The sequence below is a fragment of the Triturus cristatus genome, chromosome 8 (genome assembly GCF_964204655.1).
Source record: "Triturus cristatus chromosome 8, aTriCri1.1, whole genome shotgun sequence".
NCBI classification, from domain to species: Eukaryota; Metazoa; Chordata; class Amphibia; order Caudata; family Salamandridae; genus Triturus; species Triturus cristatus.
Window position 1 is genome coordinate 1,185,727,251 of NC_140591.1, and position 21,727 is coordinate 1,185,748,977.

At 42.1% G+C, this 21,727-nt stretch overlaps 1 long non-coding RNA gene across 1 annotated transcript in view; it reads right to left on the minus strand.

The window, feature by feature from the left end:
• Positions 1-18,102, minus strand: part of LOC146805590 (uncharacterized) — a 383,489-nt gene extending 365,387 nt beyond the window's left edge. The window contains exon 1 of the long non-coding RNA XR_014967860.1: positions 17,967-18,102. This is a non-coding gene — a long non-coding RNA (uncharacterized LOC146805590). The remainder of the gene's footprint in view (positions 1-17,966) is intronic.
• Between the last annotated feature and the right edge of the window lie 3,625 nt (positions 18,103-21,727).

Below are 21,727 nucleotides of genomic sequence, written 5' to 3' on the forward strand. Positions count from 1 at the left end.
TATCCAACTGGTGAGCCATCGTATTATGCCTTAACTCTTGATATTGACCCAGCCCAACGCAACCAGATACCCACAGTTGGTGTTTTGTGGCACTATTTTTAGGTCAATTATTAAAAATCTATGTTCCTGGTTCTACTTATTGGACTTGTATTGTTTTGGTGTCATTTAATTAAGTAAATTACTCTCTGTGTTTTCTAAATTGGTTTGGATTTTTTCTTGTATTGATTTTACACTATATTACTGTTTGAGTGCTGTGTAAATACTTTACACCAGGTGTCTCCAACCAGTCGATCGCAAGCTACCAATAGCTGGTTGACACTTTCAGAGTAGCTCACAGCTTTAAGTTCATTTAAAAAAAAGCATAGGGTCACATTTTTCTTTTGAAGTTAAGGGAAGGCTGTGTCCAGTTTACATTATTTTCTTCAGGCTGCAGCCAGCAAGGCCTGATAATTAGCAGTGGTTAAGTCAGATTTATGACCCATTATACCCCGCTGTAAAAATGGATGAATGGCAAAGGGCACACAGAGAAAAGGCTCAGGGAACTTGTCGAAACACGTACTTGAGTACTCTTGCTCCATCCCTTGCTCTGCAGGGCCTAACCAGCTTCGTGCAAAGGACTGGCAACTCTTCTAATTGCACTGAACTTGTAACTATTCCCCTCCTCATTGCTAGTAATATCTTGGATAAGGCTGTATGTAATTCACACCTAAGTAAAACCGTGGGGGCCAATGCTGTTACCTTAAATCAGGGGGAAAACATTGAAGGACAGGCTAATATTAGGTCGGAACCGCTGCACTTACCACCTTCAGCGGCTCCCCTTGTACTGGTCTTAGGTAATTTTCCCATCCTGAAGGAAGGTCAGTTTGAATCTACAACCCAGCTAATTGATAAATCTCTTCACTGGCTGTCTACCCATACAACAGGCTGGATGAGGGGGGGGGGGGGGGTCACGCCTTGCTAACCATATTATTATGGCGAGAAGGGTTAGGTGGGTGGGATCAACTAAAAAATCTGGAAGGCGACTGTGTGGTACTTAATTTTAATAGTTCATCAATACCAAGATCGCTTTGGTTTCAGTTACACAGAGTTCAATCTAGAAACTCCCAGATTGTAGCCCTCCCTTTGAGTCATTTGTATACCCCTCCCCCTCATAGAACTCTGGAACCAATAGGAAACTATAAAGAGGGTCATACAAATTATTATCTCCATGGGAAACTCCCTGGGAAATATGGGCATATCTACGTCATATAGATTTACCCCGCTCTCAGGTCTGGACCTTTGTGACTGACTGGCCCCAAGGCTACCTGAGGGCTCTTCCCTATTACAGACTGCACCACCTGACATCATTGAGTCCCCTAGAGCATCTGTGCAGAAGTCAGGTGAGGCTAGCACTTATTTGTTAGCATCCTGGAATGTAGAGGGTATAACACATAAGTTGGGTGATGATCAGTGGGTTAAAACTTGGCAGAACTGTGATATCATTTCCTTCCAAGAGACCAGGGCAACAGACGCAATTTTTTAAATGGCTATCACTCTTTTCAAACTAGGGCTGCACCGTCGTCATCAGGGAGGTCAAAGGGGGGCTTGTTAACATTGATTCCCAATACGTCAGCTCTGATAAAGCAGTTTATAGATGATGGAGCGGGTAGCACAAAATGTTGTATACCTCTCCCATTCTGCATGAAAATACTAATCGAATAATCTATTAATTATAATATTATTAAATGAGTTTGCATGAATAATTAAACCAACATTACTAATATCCAAATTACACGTGGGATTGCATATTGCATGGCTAAATAACCTTTATGACTAAAATCTGTTCGCATACTAACAGTAGTATATGTAATAAATAGAATACTGCATAATATATGTTGCTTTTGAGATGTCTTGGTAATGTTGCCCGAGAGGAGGACCAAAAGGGTGAATTTAAATGCTTTAAATGTCGCTATACGCTAGATAAATACAAGCACATAGAGGGATTAGTAAGGGGTTAACATTAGATTTATTATTTCTATGCATTAATTACTCTTTTGTGTTTGTTTCGCTTAAGCTGGCGTTTGGGTCTAAATCTCAAAATGGCCGTCAACGTGACACGATGAAGTGGCCACTGTCCCACGAGGCACGGAGTGAAGTGCGCAGGAGCAACAAAGCCTTCCAGACCTCATCATGAACCCTGATCCTAGTGTTCTCAAACAAGGTCACTGTGGGATGACGGCCAAGACGAAAGACAATGGACGTCTACAGAAAACCAGAATGGACCGACATTAAATGACCGTGTGACATCACCCCTTGAACTGTACCAATATCCCAAAAAAGTTCCTGTCGGACGATCTCAACCGACCAATCACGACTGCATTAAAATAACAAAATGTATCTTCTTGCTTTATTATAAAAATATGCAGTAGAATAGAGAGGGACACATGCTTATCGCAATCGTTCTTTCCGATGACAACGACGACGACGCTACGCGAACTCTACTACTTAGGGTGACTGCTGCGTTTCCTGATTCCTAGATGGTCCGGATTTTACCCAATTACCTGACGACTGCGAACTTTTCCTAATTCTATGGACATTGACAGATGCTTGCACGTCTCTGGTCTTTACCTATTCTTTGTGACTGTAGCGTGCTGAGCAAAGAACTTTGAACTTTAGACGAATAACAGATCTGAGTATGCAGACCTAAAGATTTAGAGGACTTCAGATAGCCAGATTAGGTAAATATGATGTTCTGCGATTTACTTGAAATTTGATATAAACTTTCAAAATGCAAACCTATCCTTTCAAGAAATTTTAAATAAACAAATATTGATGAACAAGAATTGAGTTTGTGGTTTATTAAGAAGGATAAGATCTAAATCTTGAAATGTGTTTTAGCTGGTTCTAGATCACCATCAACAATCCAACTATTCTGGTCCAATGACCACGTGGGAGGAGTGCCTTGATGATCAGGATTGAGATCTGTATGTAGGAAGGAGTATTGATGTATAATTTGTAAATTAACCACATGTCGACCGCTCGAACCGCTCATCCCTCCAATTGCATGCAGATCGGTGAATGGTTAGTGTGAGTGTTGGTGTTATGGGCCCACCAATGACTGCATGTGTGAATGAGTTAGTGTGACGTTGGGTCTGTGACGTAGGGGAGGATACCGGTATGGGTTTTGCTTTCCCCGTTACCAGGGTTTTAGGTGCTGCATCATAGACAAGAGCTAGCATTTTCACATCCTCATCCTTGAGCTGGCCAAACAAGGCATTTGGCTTTTAATTAATTTCTACAATAACAATTTCGGGGCTAACATGCACCTGGCTGTAGATTAAGTAAATAGGGAATTGGACGAAATACTACCAAGGTTAAAGGAACCCATACATGTCATATGGCATTGACATCCTCTACCGCCCGGACCTCTTCTGGAAATCCTATCCCCTCCCTCCGCCCGAACAAGAAAACTTATCGGCTACTTGTTCTGTGTGACCTGCACTCTTCATGTTTCCTTTCGCTCAATTACTCCTTTGTTTAAACTCTACTAGTCACAAATCTCTATGTTCTACTATGATCTCTGCAATGCCTGTTTGCATATAAGTTACTTGTTGTGAAGCGCTCTGATGCCCTTGGGTCCAGCTAGCGCTATATAAAACTCCTAAAATAAATAAATAAATAAATCTTGGAGATTTTAATATTCATCCTTGTAAACCTAACTTAGAGAATGTATGTGGTTTGGTGGACCTAATGGGTAATCCGATATCTCATTTCTCCCACTCAACCTACGGTAATAGTCTAAATCCAGCATTATCAGCCAAGAAATTGGTGATTATGAATAATCATTCTTCCCTGTCAGACTACCTGTTAAAAACCTTTAGACGGTCTGATTGTGAAACAATAATTGATTTTATCCTGGTCTCCAACCCTTTTAATGAGCTCTGCTCCAACGCTGATACCCAGTTTACAATTTTAGCGACCATGCCATTTTAACCTGCGAGTTTCGATCTGTCACGAGAGAAGTCTCCACCACACAGGGTGATGACCCACCACGCATAGCGAGAAGAAATGGATACCAGCTAAAGTGGGCACAGATTGAGAGCTCTAAATTTCTTCTCGAAATGGTGGCTAACTCTCTTAATAGTATCGAAACCTGCTTGGATTTGACTATCTCTCCCTGCGTAACACTACTAGGGTTCATGATGATCCTAGAAAACATAAGTAGAGCGTTAACACGTCATAAACCCAAAAGGACAAAGGGCTGGTTTGATACATCCTGTTCAAAATCAAGAAAGGCGCTAGCAATTGCTCTCAGGGCTCAACCTAGAGACACATCATTAACTGCATCACTGCGCAAGGAGTTCAAAATGGCTAGAAGGTCTAGGGAAAAGGTACTAAGGGAGGAGATTTGGACAAGACTAAAGGAGACCTCAGAGACAGGAAACAGTAAAGAGTTTTGGAATGCGATTAATGCCCCCTACTTTAAGATGCAAGAAGAACCCACGCTATAGTCCCACGTAGGTGAAGAAGATTGGGTCGCACACTACTCAAGTATTTTTCCCTTATTGATACCACGCCCAGCACCCATAACCTAATAGGGCCTATCTCTCATGGCAAATTAGTGTTCTCTCTCTCAGAGGTAAAGCGTGGCTTAGAGGCTTGCATTAAGGGAAAAGCGCCAGGCCCGGATAGGGTTCCCATAGATGTTTTTCAGATGGATCAGGATCTTTGGGTCCCCGTGCTGACAAATGTTTTTAATAAGATTGCGCAAACAGGCCCATTACCCTCATGGAGGACGAGTGCAATAGTCCCTATCCACAAAAAGGGAGATAAGGGGAATCCAAAAATCTATAGACCCATATCTCTCATAGATACTACAGCTAAAATGATTGGTCGTCTCCTCCTGTCCCAATTGGAACACTGGGCTTGAGACAGGAATCTTCTAATGCAGACCCAGTATGGATTCCAACAAAGGGAAGGGCACTATTGATCAGTGCCTGAACCTTTCCCTCATTATGATTAAATATACCAGAGCCAAGGGTGGGAAGCTATATCTTGCCTTTATGGATTTATCCGCAGCTTTCGACTGCGTGCCCCACCCAAAGCTCTGGAATATTATGGCAGAGATGGGAATTGAACACTCCCTAATTGATTTCATCCGGTAACTGTATTCTCATGCCACTGCAACAGTCTGGTTTGGGAAGAATGGGGAGCAAACCCACCCCTTCAACATCTGAAAAGGGGTAAGGCATCGCTGCGTCCTTGCACAGTTTCTTTTTTCAATCCACACAAACGGTGTGGAGAAGGTGCTGATGGGAGAAACATTGGACTTTCCTACTTTTGATTCCCAACGTATCCCCATTTTGGCATACGCTGATGATGCCGTATTGCTTTCTAGAACAGGTCTGGGCCTTCAACGCCTTATTACAGCATATGCAGCTTTTATGAACACCTTGGACCTTAAAGTTATTCAGGCAAAGTCTTTCATACTAGTAGCAAGTGGAGGGAAAAAGGAAAAAATCACATACTTCCATATGGACTCTATAAAAATTGAGATGGTAAACTTGTTTCCTTACCTGGGAGTTCTTTTTGATAACAACCTTTCGTGGACACACCTGGTGGAAGGCAGGGTTATGGTTATGGACAGGAGGTTAGCGGCACTAAAATCATTTTATAAGAGGCTAGGCTCCAAACCTCTTGACCCTATAAAAAAGATTTATCACGCTAAAACAGTATCAGCTGTGTCTTATGGGGCATGGGTATGGGGGAGGGTCCCTATTGACACTCTCCAGTCCACAGAAAATAAAATTTTTAAATCATTAGGCTCCCAGCCACAGTCATATTTAAACTATGTTTCCCATATAGAACTGGGTCTCCCATACATCGACTTAATTCGCATGGCCCCACTGTTGCTATGGCTATCAATCTGGCGTCGAGTTACTGTTCCCCTAAATCAAAGGATCATTAGAGATTTATTAAAATTTGAAAACCACACTAAGAGTGGATGGTTAAAATATGTTGAGAGGGAACTTAACGCCTTAGGCCTGGTAAATCTTTTTAAAGATCTCATTTTATGCAAAAAGTTCTCAAAGCAAAGACTGGTTGAGACTTTTAACTTGCGGGCTTAATATGAACGCAGGGAGAGGAACTACGGAGCTCAGATGGTCCGTATGTATCAACTGACCCCCCCATTGGTAGAGGGAGAGTTCTCTTATTTAGCAGAGGTCTCATTCCCAAACCATTTGTTTGTCTTGATGAGGTTCTGGTTGAACCTGATCCCATTGATGCTGGGGTATTCAGCCAGAAGATTCAAGTACTCAGAATTGTCCCTGTGCCCATGCGATCTTAAGTCATGACAAATTGATTTACATTTGGTACTTTTCTGCAGTTTGTATGCCCAGGAGAGAAAGAGATTTACTATCCCAATTTTAAAGAGGCACCACATTTGTTTATGTCAAGTTGCATTGTATTTGTTTTGAATCATTACCCAACCCGTTGGTCTGTCTCGCGGTGGCATTCTGTTTGTGGGCATGCATACAGAAAAGGAAATAGGTGTCTCATGTATGAATATTGGGGATTCTTTTATTGCTTGTGGTTTGTAATGCCTTTGTACCTTGCTTTTATGTATTTTTTATGTGCTTTTATGATCTGATTTAAGAAAGATCGAATAAAGTTTTCTATGATGACCCAGGTCACAGAGGTGAAGAAATGAAGCACTGAGGTATTTAACTCTTAAATAAGTCCTTGTCAACTCAATATTGGAGTGGAGAAGAAAATTATGTTTCTGGGTGCTTTTAAATGGTAGAAAATTTAAATAAATGACAATTTACCTAATGAGTAAGTTAACTCTTTATTTTACTTTTCCCCCCATTTCAAAGTGTCACATTTGCAAACAGCAGGCCTCTAGCTCTCAGTAGCCAGTAGACACTGTGCCAAATTTATAACTAAAAAAATTCAGTCCTCTTTCATTAAATGGGAAAAATTTAAAGTGAAGAAAAATATTTTGATGAAACATTAAGTCTTAATGTTTTTCTCCACTTTCAATTTAGCCAATTATGTCTAAATGTTTTATGAAGCATGTTTCTTCACTTTAAATTCCTCCCATGTAAACAAATGGCTCTCTTTTTCTTTTATACATATGGCATCTGCACTATGAACGTTTTTGCAGAATGTTTTCCGCACTTTAAATTCCTCCCATTAAAAAAAAAAATGGTTATATGTTTGTATTACACATGTAACAGTGCCACATATCACAAAAGGTATTCCAATGCCACAAGTACATACAACATAGGCTCTCAGACACCCACACATTTATCCATACTCACACATGTTCATGATCCCCAAAGACCATATTCTCACTGATACACGTGGCAGTCCTCTCATAGTGACCCTAGTCAAAGTATTTTGTTCAGACCATAGTATCTGGTTTTATGGACCTTAGGCTTAAAGTCAAGGGAGCTTGACGTGAGGGTGTCTGGTAACAATGCACGAGTTGCTTAGCCTTCAGTAGCTCACAATGATATTTAGTGATCAGAAGTAGCTAGCACTACAGAAAAGGTTGGATACCCCTCCTCTAATTTCTTACAGTTTGAAAAACCAAGCTGTTACATTACTTTTCCCATTCCAGAAGCGAAAATGTATAATAGCCAGACAAAGGCATAGTGTGTGGTATGACTGTGTCTTTTACATGGGGCACCTGTCATCAACTCCTAGTGGATAACACAAGATGCTGTGCATCTGAGACAGGTTTGCCGTACATGGGTATGAAAAACACGCTTTGTCCATGAGGGTTAGTAGAACAGGTGAGCATTTGATGAAAAATGACAAGCTGGTATTTGTGGACCAAACTATTATTATTTTTTTTAATGAAAAGGTGGTATTTGGGTGACAGGAATTTCATTAAAAAACATAACACACGGTTGCCTGGTGGAATTCATTATCTACGTACAAGCTGTTTTCTCAAGCTTCTATATCATCCCCCCCTCCCCCTTTGTCATCCGTAGTATATGACTGATAATCTACGTGGAAAGGGCAATATGGAAAGTGACAGAAAGTGGAAGTTAAAATGGAAAAAACATGGTATATATCTTGCACAAATATAAAATTGTATTCCAAGATTGCTTGACCTACTTCTAAATCCTATTGCTTTTTGACTGCTTCAATGCAATTTCTTTAATACATGTTCTTATTGAATAAACCCCCTCTAACAGCCCTGGGGAGGGTCAGACTGATCTGGAATACCATGAAATGAATGAACTTTTTCTTGATTTCCTTATGAAAATACACACAAATTTGATATCTTCTTTTCAACGTATCTAAACAATGTATTGTACTATTCACAATCCTGCCACCTGCAAATTGGCTACCTTAAACAAGTTTCTGTCACATGACGAAGTTCCATTGACTTGTATAAAGAGAAAACTTATATACACTGGTCTAATTTTCTATACATTTTACTTTTCAGCTCCAGCTGATCATTTTCCATCGAGAGCCCTGGTCAGTTGAAATGACAATTGTCTTTGATCTTTTGCTAGGCTGCATGCTATTTTGACGAAACGCTAGTTGAACTTTAGGCTTCCCAATGTGTTGCGTTTTATTTTTAACACTCCATTGCTCCAGACACCTGGCAGTGCTCTTGAAAGCAACTTTCCCAGTAGGGAAGTCTGTATGCATCACCTGCCTACAGGGTCACCCTAAAGGGCAGACGCCAAGCATGTGCTTCCGTGGCGTGATGAAACTTGAGAGGGTGCCCCCCTGCAAAGTGCATGGAGGGGGACCCCCATGCTCCGGACCCAGTCAGGAGCTCTCAAGACAGGGGCATGCCACACATGCACAGTATTGCAGAGGGGCCCTGAAGCTTGCCCCCCCCCCCCCCCCTCACCGTGGGTGCCTTCTGGGCTATAGTTACGCTACTGACGTGCTCCCTTTTTTGGGAACCTGTTTAGATGCACTGTCGATGGACAGCCATGTGCAGAATTGAGAAAGGTTTCGCATCCGCTTACTGCAGATTAACAAAAAATGTAAAGGTATTTCGTCACACCCAATTCCAAACGCTTCTTAACTTTATCTTTCTTTCGAAACTATTTGAATAGTGCCCTATAGATTTCACCATTTGCTTAATGTTTGAAAAGATACATTGGGGGGGGGGGGGGGGGAGTACCCCAACCCCAAACCGTCTTAGGCAGGGCTGGGCTCGTTCAGTTTGCTTGCTTGCTCTGTGCCATCCTGGGTTGATTCAGTATTTTATTTTTCTGGCTATTACCATGATTGCGAGTGGTCCCTGTAGTTATGTGTATTCCCTTCCTGGACCACTTAGATATTTATCTGTGACAATCAGCTGTAGAATACGGTCTGCTCGGTTGGGTGGTTATGAAGCTCCTGTCTATCCTTCGCAAACACTTGGCAGAACCGTTTTTGTTTTTCTTGCATTTAAATGAAAAACCTTTCGATGAATCCCACAAGCTGCTGAGCTTCTTTCATTGACTGCGGTGGCCGCCTCTCTATGGTTGCAGAATGGGGTTCTGGAGTGACCAAGGCATCTCCTTTCCTCTTTATACCTTCCAGTTCGCATTGCAAGCAGTGGCCCTCAACCACAAGACCTGGCACTGCATTAACAGGTTGGGTCCTGTAATAGGCAGTGTTTACATTCTACTGTGGCCAAATAGTCCAATCGATGTTCGGGAGCCTTCCTGATACGCTTCTGAGGATTCCATCACAGACCTTTGATTCATCTAGTGAGGAGTGTGTACACGTTCGTTCCTTGGTAAGGTGATGGAGCCATGGTCATTGACTTGTGGAAGTATGGCGTCTTCCTATCTGCTGCAATGGGACTGGGGGCTTTGCTGAGTGCTGTGACATCTTCTACTGCCAGGCAGAGGGTAAGAGTGAATAGCGTTTGTTGATGATGGGTGCTGTTGGGTACTGTAGTAGCTGGCTCCTGGCTTCCCTGAGTTGTGCCAGATGAATTTTAGGAATTCTGTCTGTTAAATGTTGTCCTTAGATTTAAGAGGACTAAGTGGGAGTTTGCAGCTTTGTCCTTAGGGCCACCAAAATCCAGTTGTGCTCAAGTCTCTTTTAGCGCCAAGACACCTCCGTGTAATCGAGCGCTTTACAAACTGCTTAACACAACAGAACAATGATTTCTGCGGCAAGAAAGAGTTTTCCGTAACCTGCAGGTGTTGTGAGTATGGTCGTACCCAATAGGCTCATCAATGTAGAGTGGCATGTTTTTAAAGAGTTTTGGTGGCCATTAGAGGAGATTGACTGAGTCAATACTAGAGTCGAGGAGTGCGTGAGAAAGCCATCAAGAGAGCACTCTGGGACTGATTCACAGAACTAATCTGAGATGAAATCCTAAACTTACTACTTTTGGTATTCACAGAAGGCATTTAGTAGTAGTAAAGTTAGTATTTTGTCTTAAGTTAGGATTTTGTCTTAATTTTTGGTCTTAAGACAGAATACTAACTTAAGACAAAATTCTAACTTTACTACTACTAAATGCCTTCTGTGAATACCAAAAGTAGTAAGTTTAGGATTTTGTCTCAGATTAGTTCTGTGAATCGGCCCCTCTGTGCCTGTGGGGACAAGGAGCGAGCAACAAGCAGGAGGGAGCGGGAGAGAGCATAAGGGATCTGTCTGAAGCCCATCACCATCCTCATATATGTCCCTAGTTCTGTTTCTCCAATCCTCGATGCTTAATGCAGGCCATGTATTTATTCTATGAAAAGGTCAGATATGTAAAGCCACCCCCCCTCCAAACCTACTAGTCAAGGGTCACTTTATGAATATTTTTTTAAAGATTTTTTAGTTAACTTTTACTCTTATACATTCATGGGTTTTACAGCTTGCTTGATGTCTAGAAAGCTGAATACAAATGTAGGTATTCTCAGGCAGAGGTTTCACGTTTTATATGTTATAGCGGTTATGACACTTCTTTTTTTTAAACTTATCTTTACTGTGTTATCTGACACAAAAATGTGCACATCATGCAGTTTACAGTTCTCCTGATATGCCCACTGGGCTTCCAGCAAGACTATATTTCGACATATGGGATGTACCTGGCTTTACTCACCCAGGCCATGGTTGTGTGCAACATCATGTTATGACACTTACATGCAATCACCCCACAAGTCCACCATTATGTCAGTTTCACGAAATCGACGATTCAAATGTGAGAAAGGAAATTAAAACATAGTAACTCAGTGTAATCCTAGAAGGGCCAAAGAGAGGTACTACGAATGTATTGCTTTTGCTAGGCAAAGAAGAGAAGTAGGTAGCGAAGTCATTTGAGGAGGGTGTGGTTACGCTCTGGATGTAGTTACATCGAAGGGCAAACGGGGTTGGATTTACCTGGAGCTATTAAAGTGGATTGATAACGTTCGATCAGGGATTATTGACAGGGGTCACGATTGGGTAAAACTGACTACAGTTAGTGTGGCTTTATAGTGCATGCCAGGGTTGGTTGTCTACACTCCACAGAAGCAGGGCAGTGTCTTTAAGTAGAGTCTTGAAAGTGGTGACAAGCCTGGCTGTCTCCACATAAGTGCTTTACTTTCGGATTCAGCCCAAGAAACAACCCAACAACGCCACACTGCTGCCAGAGGAGGCGTACCGGTTTTCCAGTGACGGGGTATGCAGCACATAGCTAACAGCAGAGCTAAATTCAGGAAGCGAGCTAGCGCTTTGCATTTTTTAGAGTACTGGAACATAGCTGCCAAGTTTCCAGATTGCTTATGTGTGACATTTCCATGGTTTCAGTACACGTATGAGTGACATTCTACTGCCAAATGTGTGACACCAAGAGTGACACTATTTTGCAAGTAAAACCAAGCAATGAAGTGCATGGAAAGAGATGAATGTCAGAAATAACAACATTTTGATCAATGAGGAAGTCTAAAAAATATTTAGAAACCGCTCAAAAACTCCTGAAATGGAAGAATAACACTTGCTTTTTAAAGAACACTAAATGTCTCCACGTTTTGCATCAGCTTGTCTTATATTGTGTGTAATACAATTTTAAAACAATGTGCAAATTCATAAAGTTTCAGTTGCAGGATGGGACCACGTAGCACTACAAAACAAAGTCACTATATCCCAATGCACCAAGCAGGAGTCAATTCTGTTTCTTGCTGGTTTCACACAAACTCTCTGCAGTGATTGCATTAACCAATTGAGATAACACATGAGAGTCCTGCCTTTGTGTGATCCTTGGCAGCCCTATTGAATTGATCTGCTCCTTGCATTATTGATAGACCTCTTCTTTTTACGCCAGTAAGGCCCCACTGACCCACTACCTCATGTTTATTTTTCAGGTGGGGCAGATAGGATCTTTCTGTTGCTCGGTCCATGTGTGATCCTCAGCAGCGCTGTGGAGCCTAATGCACACCATACTTTATACATAGTCTACTCTTTGGTACCCCCAGTGAAACCACCAGAGTGCCCGCTCTGAGCCACAAAGACTACTGGCCTATTTGTTCCACAGGTAGAGCACACTGTATAATCCTACTACTCTGCACAGGTTATTTCCACCCAAGTCACCACTACCAACCCCCCCAACATACACCTTTCCTAAAATTACCCATCCTATAGGTGCTAGGTAACAATTTATTATCACCAGTAAACGCTTATAAAGTATTAAGTATTGTAATTATAATTGCATTTATATAGTGCCTTACGACCCCTGACGAGGCGTCAAAGCGCTTTTTCGGCGAGTAGCACGTTACTCCGGCACCCATAGAGGATTAGTGTTGAATTAGTATAGTGAAACATGCAAGTAAATTTTAAGTGGCGGATAGGTTAGTCAGTTCTAGGTTAGTCAGTTATTTAGATTCGGAAAGATATCAGAATCTATAGTATAGTGCACATTGACAGAGTGGGGATGGGGGTGGGGGTGTGCAGGGACAGGTTTTAACCCGTTCCTTACTCATTGGCGAGGTACAGTAGCCAGGACAGGGGGCACAGCAATCCCTGTCCTACACCAAGAAGTGCAGATTCCCCATTGCAGTGAAATTTTGCTTTGAAAATGTTGTCCATTTGAATCCACTAGAGAACACAGCGGTCTAAGGATTATAGTGCATGTACATAAATAAAAGCTGGGCTAGTGTTAATGTGAGACCCATAGCCAAACATGCCAATTTAGCCAACAGCATGCTGGAACGTGTAGTTTCTAGCATAAGTTTGAGTCTATAAATTTGTACGTGTATGCGGGCAATTAGGTTTAAAAAAAGCAAAGCACTCGTAAAGGCAGAGGCGCATCCTCCGCTAAGGCAGAGGAGAGTCGCCCCACTGCTCTGTGAGCAGGTCAAAAAGGAAAAAATAAAATGACAATAACTCTTTGTTATTGTCATTTTATTTTTCCATGGCTCAGCTGGTTAGGGGCAGGGCGGGGCTGGGCTGTGACAGGAGCAGGAGAGGAGTGGTGAGCAATCTCTTAAGTGCGCATGATGGTTTGGCTGGCCGTCTTGGGCCGGCCAAACAGCCATGTGAACTTTGCATGTTATCCACCAAGTTGTATTGTACAGCCTGGGTGGAGAAAATGCACATCCTCCCAGTCCCTCTCCAGACCAGGAGTAGTCTGGGAGCCTGGGTGCTTCCTGTTCCTGCTTCTGGAATCCTGAAAGTGGGTGAAGAGAATCAAGAGGCGGCAGATAGCAGGCAGATAAATGATTTTTAAATTTTAGTTGATCCCCCCTTCTGCGAGCTGCCCCCTCTCACCACCGCTGAGTAGCAGCTGCTACTGCGTAAAAGTCTTACACATTCGTTTATAGAGGTGTAGATAGGTGCAGGTACAGTGGAACAGTGAAGTCAGGTTTGAGAGCCCCCTGTATCCCAGGTATGTCTCTCTTTTATTACCAAACCTGGGGGCGGGAAGGCCCATTTCCCTTGCTTGCATTTGGGTCCTTAGCACCCTTGCTGTGCCGCTGGGTGGGTTTGCCTGTGCATTGCATGTAATAGACTTCCTATTGCATAACCGTTTTTTTAAAGAATGTGGGCAAAGCTAACACAAGAGAAAGAAGGGTTGGTTAAATCTTGAAAATGTCGTGAAAGCAGGCCCCCACTGCAGTTCTGTCAGCCCCTTCAAAGGCTCAGAATTAGGTCACATTCCCACAGCTGACCTTGACTCATTAAACCCATCTTATCACAGGAAGCAAGTCGAAGGTTTCCTAGAGAGTAGACTGCCTTTGAAATGCCTTGCAGAACCGCTGATATCTTGGCGGTTTGATGCACCCAGTGGAAATAACGGGCAGAAGTAACCTTTCAGACTGGCTGGGCCAAGTTGAAAAAGATATTTAAATCCGTAACTTGAACTTACACCTGCGACTGCCATGATTTAAAAACTGAAAGTTCACACTTTGTATTAGGAAACTGTACTTTACAGTTGTCCATCCACTCATGTACTATTACAGCAGCATAGCATAATGTGGGAGTAAATCTGCTAATCCCCCAAAGCTAGTCAGGGAGCTCTGTATGCGTGACAAATGCATTTTAATGCAGTGACGCAGACACTAGCATTAAAATGCGTTAGTTTAACCTCTGACGCGTGGTACCTGGTAGTGCTGAGTGTGAAATGTTCCTCTGTGTATTGTTTTTACTTGCCTTATTATCTGGAGCCTTGAACAATTTCTGCACACTTGTGGATGAAACATGTCATAGAACTAAATACATTAAGGATGAACTTCTGTGCCTTATTGCCTGTCATTGTGAGCTATACTGGCCCGCTCCAGCGTTTTCGGCTGGGACCTTTACCTAAGGAGTAGGTCTTTAATGGCCGGTATTGCCCGCTATGGTGGGCTATAAGGCTATATTAGAGCATTGGCCCAGCAACGCACCGCCTGTAATGTGAGGGAGAAGGGCCCCTGAGGTCACTCTACAATTTAAGTATTTTAATCCAGTGACAGCTCGAGCTGTGCACTGTGCGCATGCGCGCTGCTCGTCTCCCATGCTGCCACTGAATGCAAATGAGGACTAAGAAAACATATATCCGGATGTTGGCCTTTCATAACAAGAAATGATCACCACAAGATAATTCCCAGCTGGGCCTTTTTTTTAACCTTAAAGTGGTCAGCAGTGAAGATGGTACTTAATAATTGGAAGGACACACAAAAAATTTCATATAAGGGATGGATGAACTGGGTTTTTCACCTTAGGGGTGCAGACAATATTGTGCTACAGAACTCTCCATGGAAACCATGGTCTAGACCTCTATGGAATTCCTTGGACATTTACTTCAATACACTTCAGTTCAATACACACAAACCCCCGTGAATAATCAGGCTGAGTTTGTTTCCCCTGTAATATTATTTATGCAATATTTTATGGTTTGTTCAGGATTTTTTGTGCTTATAGTGAATTTCCCAATAGATGTATAATAATGCTATTAGTCCCTTAATACAGGTTTCCTCTTGTTGTTTATTATCTATTTTTCTTCTCATTCTTTCTTTTTTTTTCTTTCTCTTCTTTTGCTTTTTTAAGGGCTTTTTTCTTTCTCTCTTTCTTTCTATCTTTGGTATATTCAGGTTTTGGAACTCTGTTGATACATCACAAATTTTATGCGGTAAGTTCACAAATTTGACACGAATATCTCGCACATCTATTATGCCAATGTTGTCATTTGTGGTTATTTCGGTTTATTGTGAAAATTCAATAAAAATAAATAAAAAATAAAAAAAGTGGGTGGAATAAAAACGGTATGCAATTTCCTTGCTTCTTTCTGTTGAGGCCACCAGTAGGGTTGCCATATTACCAAGAAAATATGCCAGCTGTTTGTTGTAGTTTAAAGAGTCTGTAATGGCCCAGACATGATACTAAATAGGACTTTAAAAAACAGGTAATTATTCATTTGAAAATGTACTCTTCTGCCTTTGTTTACTTTAATAATTAGCCAGGGTTCATTAACACAGCCCTACAACACATTTAAAAGTACTTTCTGTTTATATTTTCCGTTTGAAGTATGTACAGAACATATAAAGCAAAAGTACCTCGTTTTCTAAACAAACAGTTACAGGTTGGTTAGTCTGGAACACTCACTGCAGAGGGCCTTTACCAGTGATTACAGATTTCTGCAACTTCATTGTCTTCAATGTAGCTTTCAAGATTCCAGTGCTCTAATATAGCTGTATAGCCCGCCGCAGCAGGCTATACTGGCCATTAAAACCCGCTACAGAGATAAAGGCCTGAGCTGAAGGCGAGGGCCTTTAACAAGGAAGCTGGCTTTTAATAGCTGGTATTGCCCGCTATGGCGGGCTATAAGACTGTTCGAACATTTCGCCCCATCAGGGCATAATGTTCTAATTAGTAAAACAAAAGCCTCACAGAGCCCGAGGGGGTTGAAATCCCCACGGGCTCCATGAGGCCTTTGTTCACAGCTGTTGCTGTGAAATACCAATATTGGAGTGATGGAGCTCCGAGCTTTTACCGGCCATTAGAAGCCCAGAGCTACTCCATGGTCTTCAATGCAGAGCTCAACGTTTCAATGTTCTTATATGTATTTTTATATGAATACCTTTTGGCATATCAAGGGAACTCAATTTGTCCTATTGGTTTTCATATGAAGTGTGTCTAACAATGCAGAATTAAATTATATTACAATCTGAAATGTTCTTGTTTTCATGAAGCCCGTATCCACACTCCCATTGCTAATGTGAGAACATCAACTTATGAATGCATGCCTGCTGCAATAGGAGGCAAATAGTCCAGATTGCAGAATGGATCTAATGGCTGTTTTCAGGGTCCATTTTTATGTTAATACAGTCCCTCAGGCGTGCAAGAAGTTTTTGCAAGGCCTGGGTTAAACTAGATTTGGGTCCCCACCAGTGGTGTAACGAAAATTGAGGGGGCCCGCTGCAAGTTACGTCGAGACTCTATCAGGAGCTCTCTGGCCGAAGTGCTGTGCTGAGGGGGCCTCCTGGAGCGTGGGGGCCCCCTGCACCACGGGAGCTGCGGGGGTCTGTGTTACGCCCCTGGGCCCCACTTCTTCCATTTATGCCAAGTGACAAGCACCTGATTTAATGGGTATCAAAATATCCTCAGGTAAAAAAGAGAACAGATATTCCTAGTTTTTGTGCAGAACCTGGCACCACCTAATGACTTTTTCATGTTATCTGCCTCATCATTCATAATAACAAAAATATGCTTTATAAATCTATAAATAGATTGTTTAGCAGAACTGCAGGGTCCTGTAAAAGTGGTGGGGCCTTGAGCATTATGCCTTGTAATGGCCCTACAATCCCATGTCTCACACTTTCACCCTGGAATCCAGTAATGGGACTTGGACTGGATTTCATGCTTCATTCTTGCTTTGCATTTGGCAAATCTTTCACCAGTTCAGTGAGTGTCGGTCTCTCTTCCAATATACGTTGCATCAGCAGGAGCTTGTTCTGCTGTACACAGTGACAAATTGATTCCAATCCTATAAATCTATTTATGCACCGTCTGTGCCATCTTTGCTCTTAGGATAATATAGGAGAGCACCAGTGAGCTATTCGGAAGAGGATATCTGAAGGGGCTGTCATGAAAATGGCAGATATTAATTCAGTTTACCTGCATAATAGTTGCAGCGGATTCCTTCAGATAACACAAAAAGGTTAGACTGAGACAGAGGCATTGCTATCATTGTGACCATTACCATAAAATATAATTAAGTATTTGCTGTTTTGCCTTCTCAAGCAAGTAGGTGAATATGCAACATGTAAATATTTCAATATTTTTAAGGCCCAACACTGTTCAGTGGCCATCACCTGAGGCGCATCTAAGCGATTGTGAAAAGTTATCTAGACACTGAAATGCTCTGGTTGAACATTGCTTCTGCAATTCCAACTAAGAAAAGCTAGGCTTAGGACTCTCAAAGAAAACTGTATCAAACAGAATTTCACTAAGTACATAGGAACATCAACCCACCACATTTCATGAGATCGAACTATAGTTAGAAAATCCTAGCTCTTTTTAATCTTGCGCACCTCCATAGAAATCCTCTGAATTTCCCTACATACCTGAATTGGTGCGCCAGTTCTCGCAGAGGCCAATGGCTACTCACTGGACCCCTTCTTCGCCTTTCATCCTTGAGACCCGTCTAAGAGAGCACCCTCCTGATTTCGGTTGCTTGGCAGCGATATGCATATAAACTCTAGAAAGAACGATTAGAGAACTGATTAATTTTGTTAGCTATTAGCACGGGGTACATTTACAAGCTGCAAAATGGATACATTGCTATCTTACTGAAAACTGAAAGCATAAATCTGGATGCAATGAAACTAAATACCCTGTTGCCTGCTACACTGGAATTAAGTGGCTACTTGTAATGGTGGCATTAGTCTCTAAAATCTGGCATTGTACTTTTATCATGATGCTGTGTTTATAGCAGCGGCAGCTCCTCCGTTAAGGTGGAGGAGCGTCGCCCCACTGCTTCAACTGCAAGTTGAATACAAAAAATAAAATAATAAAGGTTCCGTTATTTTCATTTGTTTTTGTATTCAGCTTGCAGTTGGAGACAGGCAGGCAATACTGGGCTCCCCACGTCACAGGGGGAGGAGTGGAGGCAGCACCTTACGTGCACATGAACCAAGTCACAAGAAAACAGGGAAAAAGAGGTTAAAAAACAAGAAAAGGGGGCAGGGTAGAAACACCCGAGGCCTGCTCAGGGGGTCCCACAAGGACCCCGGGGCCAAAAAAAGCATTAAAAAAAAGGCTGAATTTGCAAAATTATATCGCGGGGGCCCGCGGGGGACCTCCCAGCCCCGGAGACCGCCACATCCCCAGGGCTATGCAAATTGTATGCGGGATGGCACGTGGCCCCCCCACAGCCACCTCCCTGGGGCACACAGACACAAATTTGAGGGGGAGGCTTCACGGACCCCCAAAGCCCCGGGGACTGCCACCTCCCCAGGGCTTTCTTCAATTATATGCAGGGGCCAGCGGGCCCCCCGAGCCCCGGGTACCACCACTTCCCCGGGGTTGTGCAAATGATGGGAGGGGGGCCACACTGCCACCCTCCAGGAGCCCTTAATGTCCCTGGGGACCGCCAACCCCCAGGGCTGGCTTCCGCAATGTCCCGGGGCGCCCAGCCCTAGCAGAGTTTGCTAGGGCGGGAGCCATGCTCCCGCCCTGCCATAGCGAACTCTGCTTTGGAAAACCTGCTCTCGCTTCAAGGAAGCAAAGCAGGATTGCTTTTGAGCAAAGGGAGCTGCATGTTAGCAGCTCCCCATGCTCATAAGCAATGCCGGCTCCCGCAGGAGGTGGGGAGCCGGGGGGACCGTGGAGGCATTGGGACTCCCCCCACGGTCCCAATCACTGAGGCCAGGCCCCGGGAATGGGGTCCCCGGGGCCAAAAGTGGCCCGGGAGGGGGCCACGCGGTCCCCCTCCCCTCTAATAAAAATAATGAAAAAAAAAAAAAAAAAAGAAAAGGCTAGCCCCGGGGATGGGGTCCCATGGGCCGAAATTGGCCTCGGGAGGGGGGACACGAGGCCCCCTTCCCGTTTAAAAAAAATCTTTACAGAAACACACATTCACTGGATGATGTCATCAGTGATGTCATTTGAGATGTCATCAGTGATGTCATGAGTGAAGTCACTGACCATGTCATAAGTGATGTAATATGTGACGTTATCAGCAGTGCATTGCGGGGGCGCGAGTTATAGTTAGCTCTACTAACTAGAACGGACGAATTTCTCTGGTTTTGTACGAGTAAAATGTCCAACTAACTATAACGTCCCTGAAACCTGTGGTTTTTTTCAGATAAATTTCTAAGGTTTTTTAAATACTAATTTCTAACTACAACGTCCCTCAAACCTATGGTTTTTTCTGTGAATTTCATAGGTTTTTTAAATGCTAATTTCGAACTATAACGTCCCTGAAACCTATGTTTTTTTCAGTGAATATATATATATATATATATATATGTAAAATAGTTACAGGGACATTCTAGTTATGCTCAGATTTCACTCATACAAAAGCCATTTAAATTCAGCAGTTATAGTTAACTGAGCTAACCAGCTAACAAAAACCTACGCCCTCGCAATGCACTGCTTAGGACCTCACATATTACATCGCTCATGACAATGTTCGGGGATTTTGAGTTAGAATAGTATTTTTGTCACCACCTGAATTAGTACAATTTCCCCACATTTTGTGGACTGAAGTTACAATATTGAATCTAAGTCCTCCAATTCATGCACTTTCTACAATGTTGGGGTTTTGGAGTAAGACTAGTATATTTCTCAACTCCTGTATTAATTCACATTTCACAATATTAATTAGACTTGAGTTAGAATAGTAAATCTAACCCCTCCAAACTATGCACTTTCTTCATTGTTCAGGGTTTGGATTAAGAACAGAGTTTTTGCCCCCCCCCCTCCCAACACATATACATTTCCTAATGTTTGTTGGACTGGAGATAGAAAAGTCATTCTAACTCCTTATAACCCTTCTGACTTTCTTCAGTATACGGATTTTCAAAGTTAAAAGGGCATAAGAACCACTTCCTATATATATATACACATGTAACCAAATAGGTGTTGGACTGGAGTTAGGACAGTAAAACTAAGGCCTCACAAATATGCTATATCCAACATTTGGGGATTTAGGCCTTGAATTATATATTTTCTCCTCCAGCGATACGCTTTACCCAATGTTTGATGAACTAGAGTTGGAATAATAAATATAATGGCCCTAATTCACAAACTATACTTTGCAGTATGTTTTGTGGTACTACAAAACCTACAAAATGCATGTTTTACCTATACTTATAAGTGCGGTATTCTCCACCCTGACTGCAGAGTCTCCGCACATATATGTATAGGTTTTAGCATTAAATGTGGGACGGACACAGGGGAGTGGGTGGGAACAGGGCAGATTTAGGGACTGATTAGAACTTGGCGAACAGGTTACTCCGTCACAACAGTGACGGACATCCTGTCTGTCGAAATATAAATCCCATGATATACTATAGAATTTATATTTTGGCGGACGCAATATGTCACATAGTTATGACTGAGTAACCCAAGATCTAAATCAGGCCCTTAGTCTATATGATATGGGATTAGGAAAAAGTAAAGGGGGTTAAGGGGCAGGTAAGGGTTTAGGGAGTAGCATCACCCCCACACACAAAATTAAGGCTGTTGCTTCACCCTGGGGGTAGAGACATTGAACTTACACTTTGTAGTAACTTTACACTCATAATTTGTGAATAGCGAAAGTAGTAAGCCTAATTTAAAGTGTAAACATGTGCAAAAGTGTAACGTACCTTTCTGAATCAGGCCCAAATTGCACACTTTCTTCAATGATTAGGGCTTTGGATTTAGAATAGTATATTCTCTCCCTCCACCAAATTAATCTCCCCAATGTTAGAGTGCTAATTTTTAACCCACCTGTCTATTTAATTATTCTATTAAAAAAAGATTGTTGTTATATTATAAAATGAGTTCAGTTTTCAATTCAATTTGAATTTTATTAAAAAATGAAGGATAATAATTATAACATCTTTTAAGTTGTAAACAAAAAGTTACACATTGTGCAAAACAAATAGTACAGTTATTTAATTTTAAAAATCTTAATTACTTCTACTTACAAATTTGTACTTATAAATTTATTATAAAAGCATTCAAGTTTTTTCCAAAGTGTAAATTTATAAGGGATACATCACTAGGCCGGTTCCAAAGTTAAAAAACAAATAAAACTGCTAATTCACATTAAATTTGATGGCAAGAGACAGAAAAAAAATAATACATATTTCAAAGCGCGGAACATTTAAAAAAA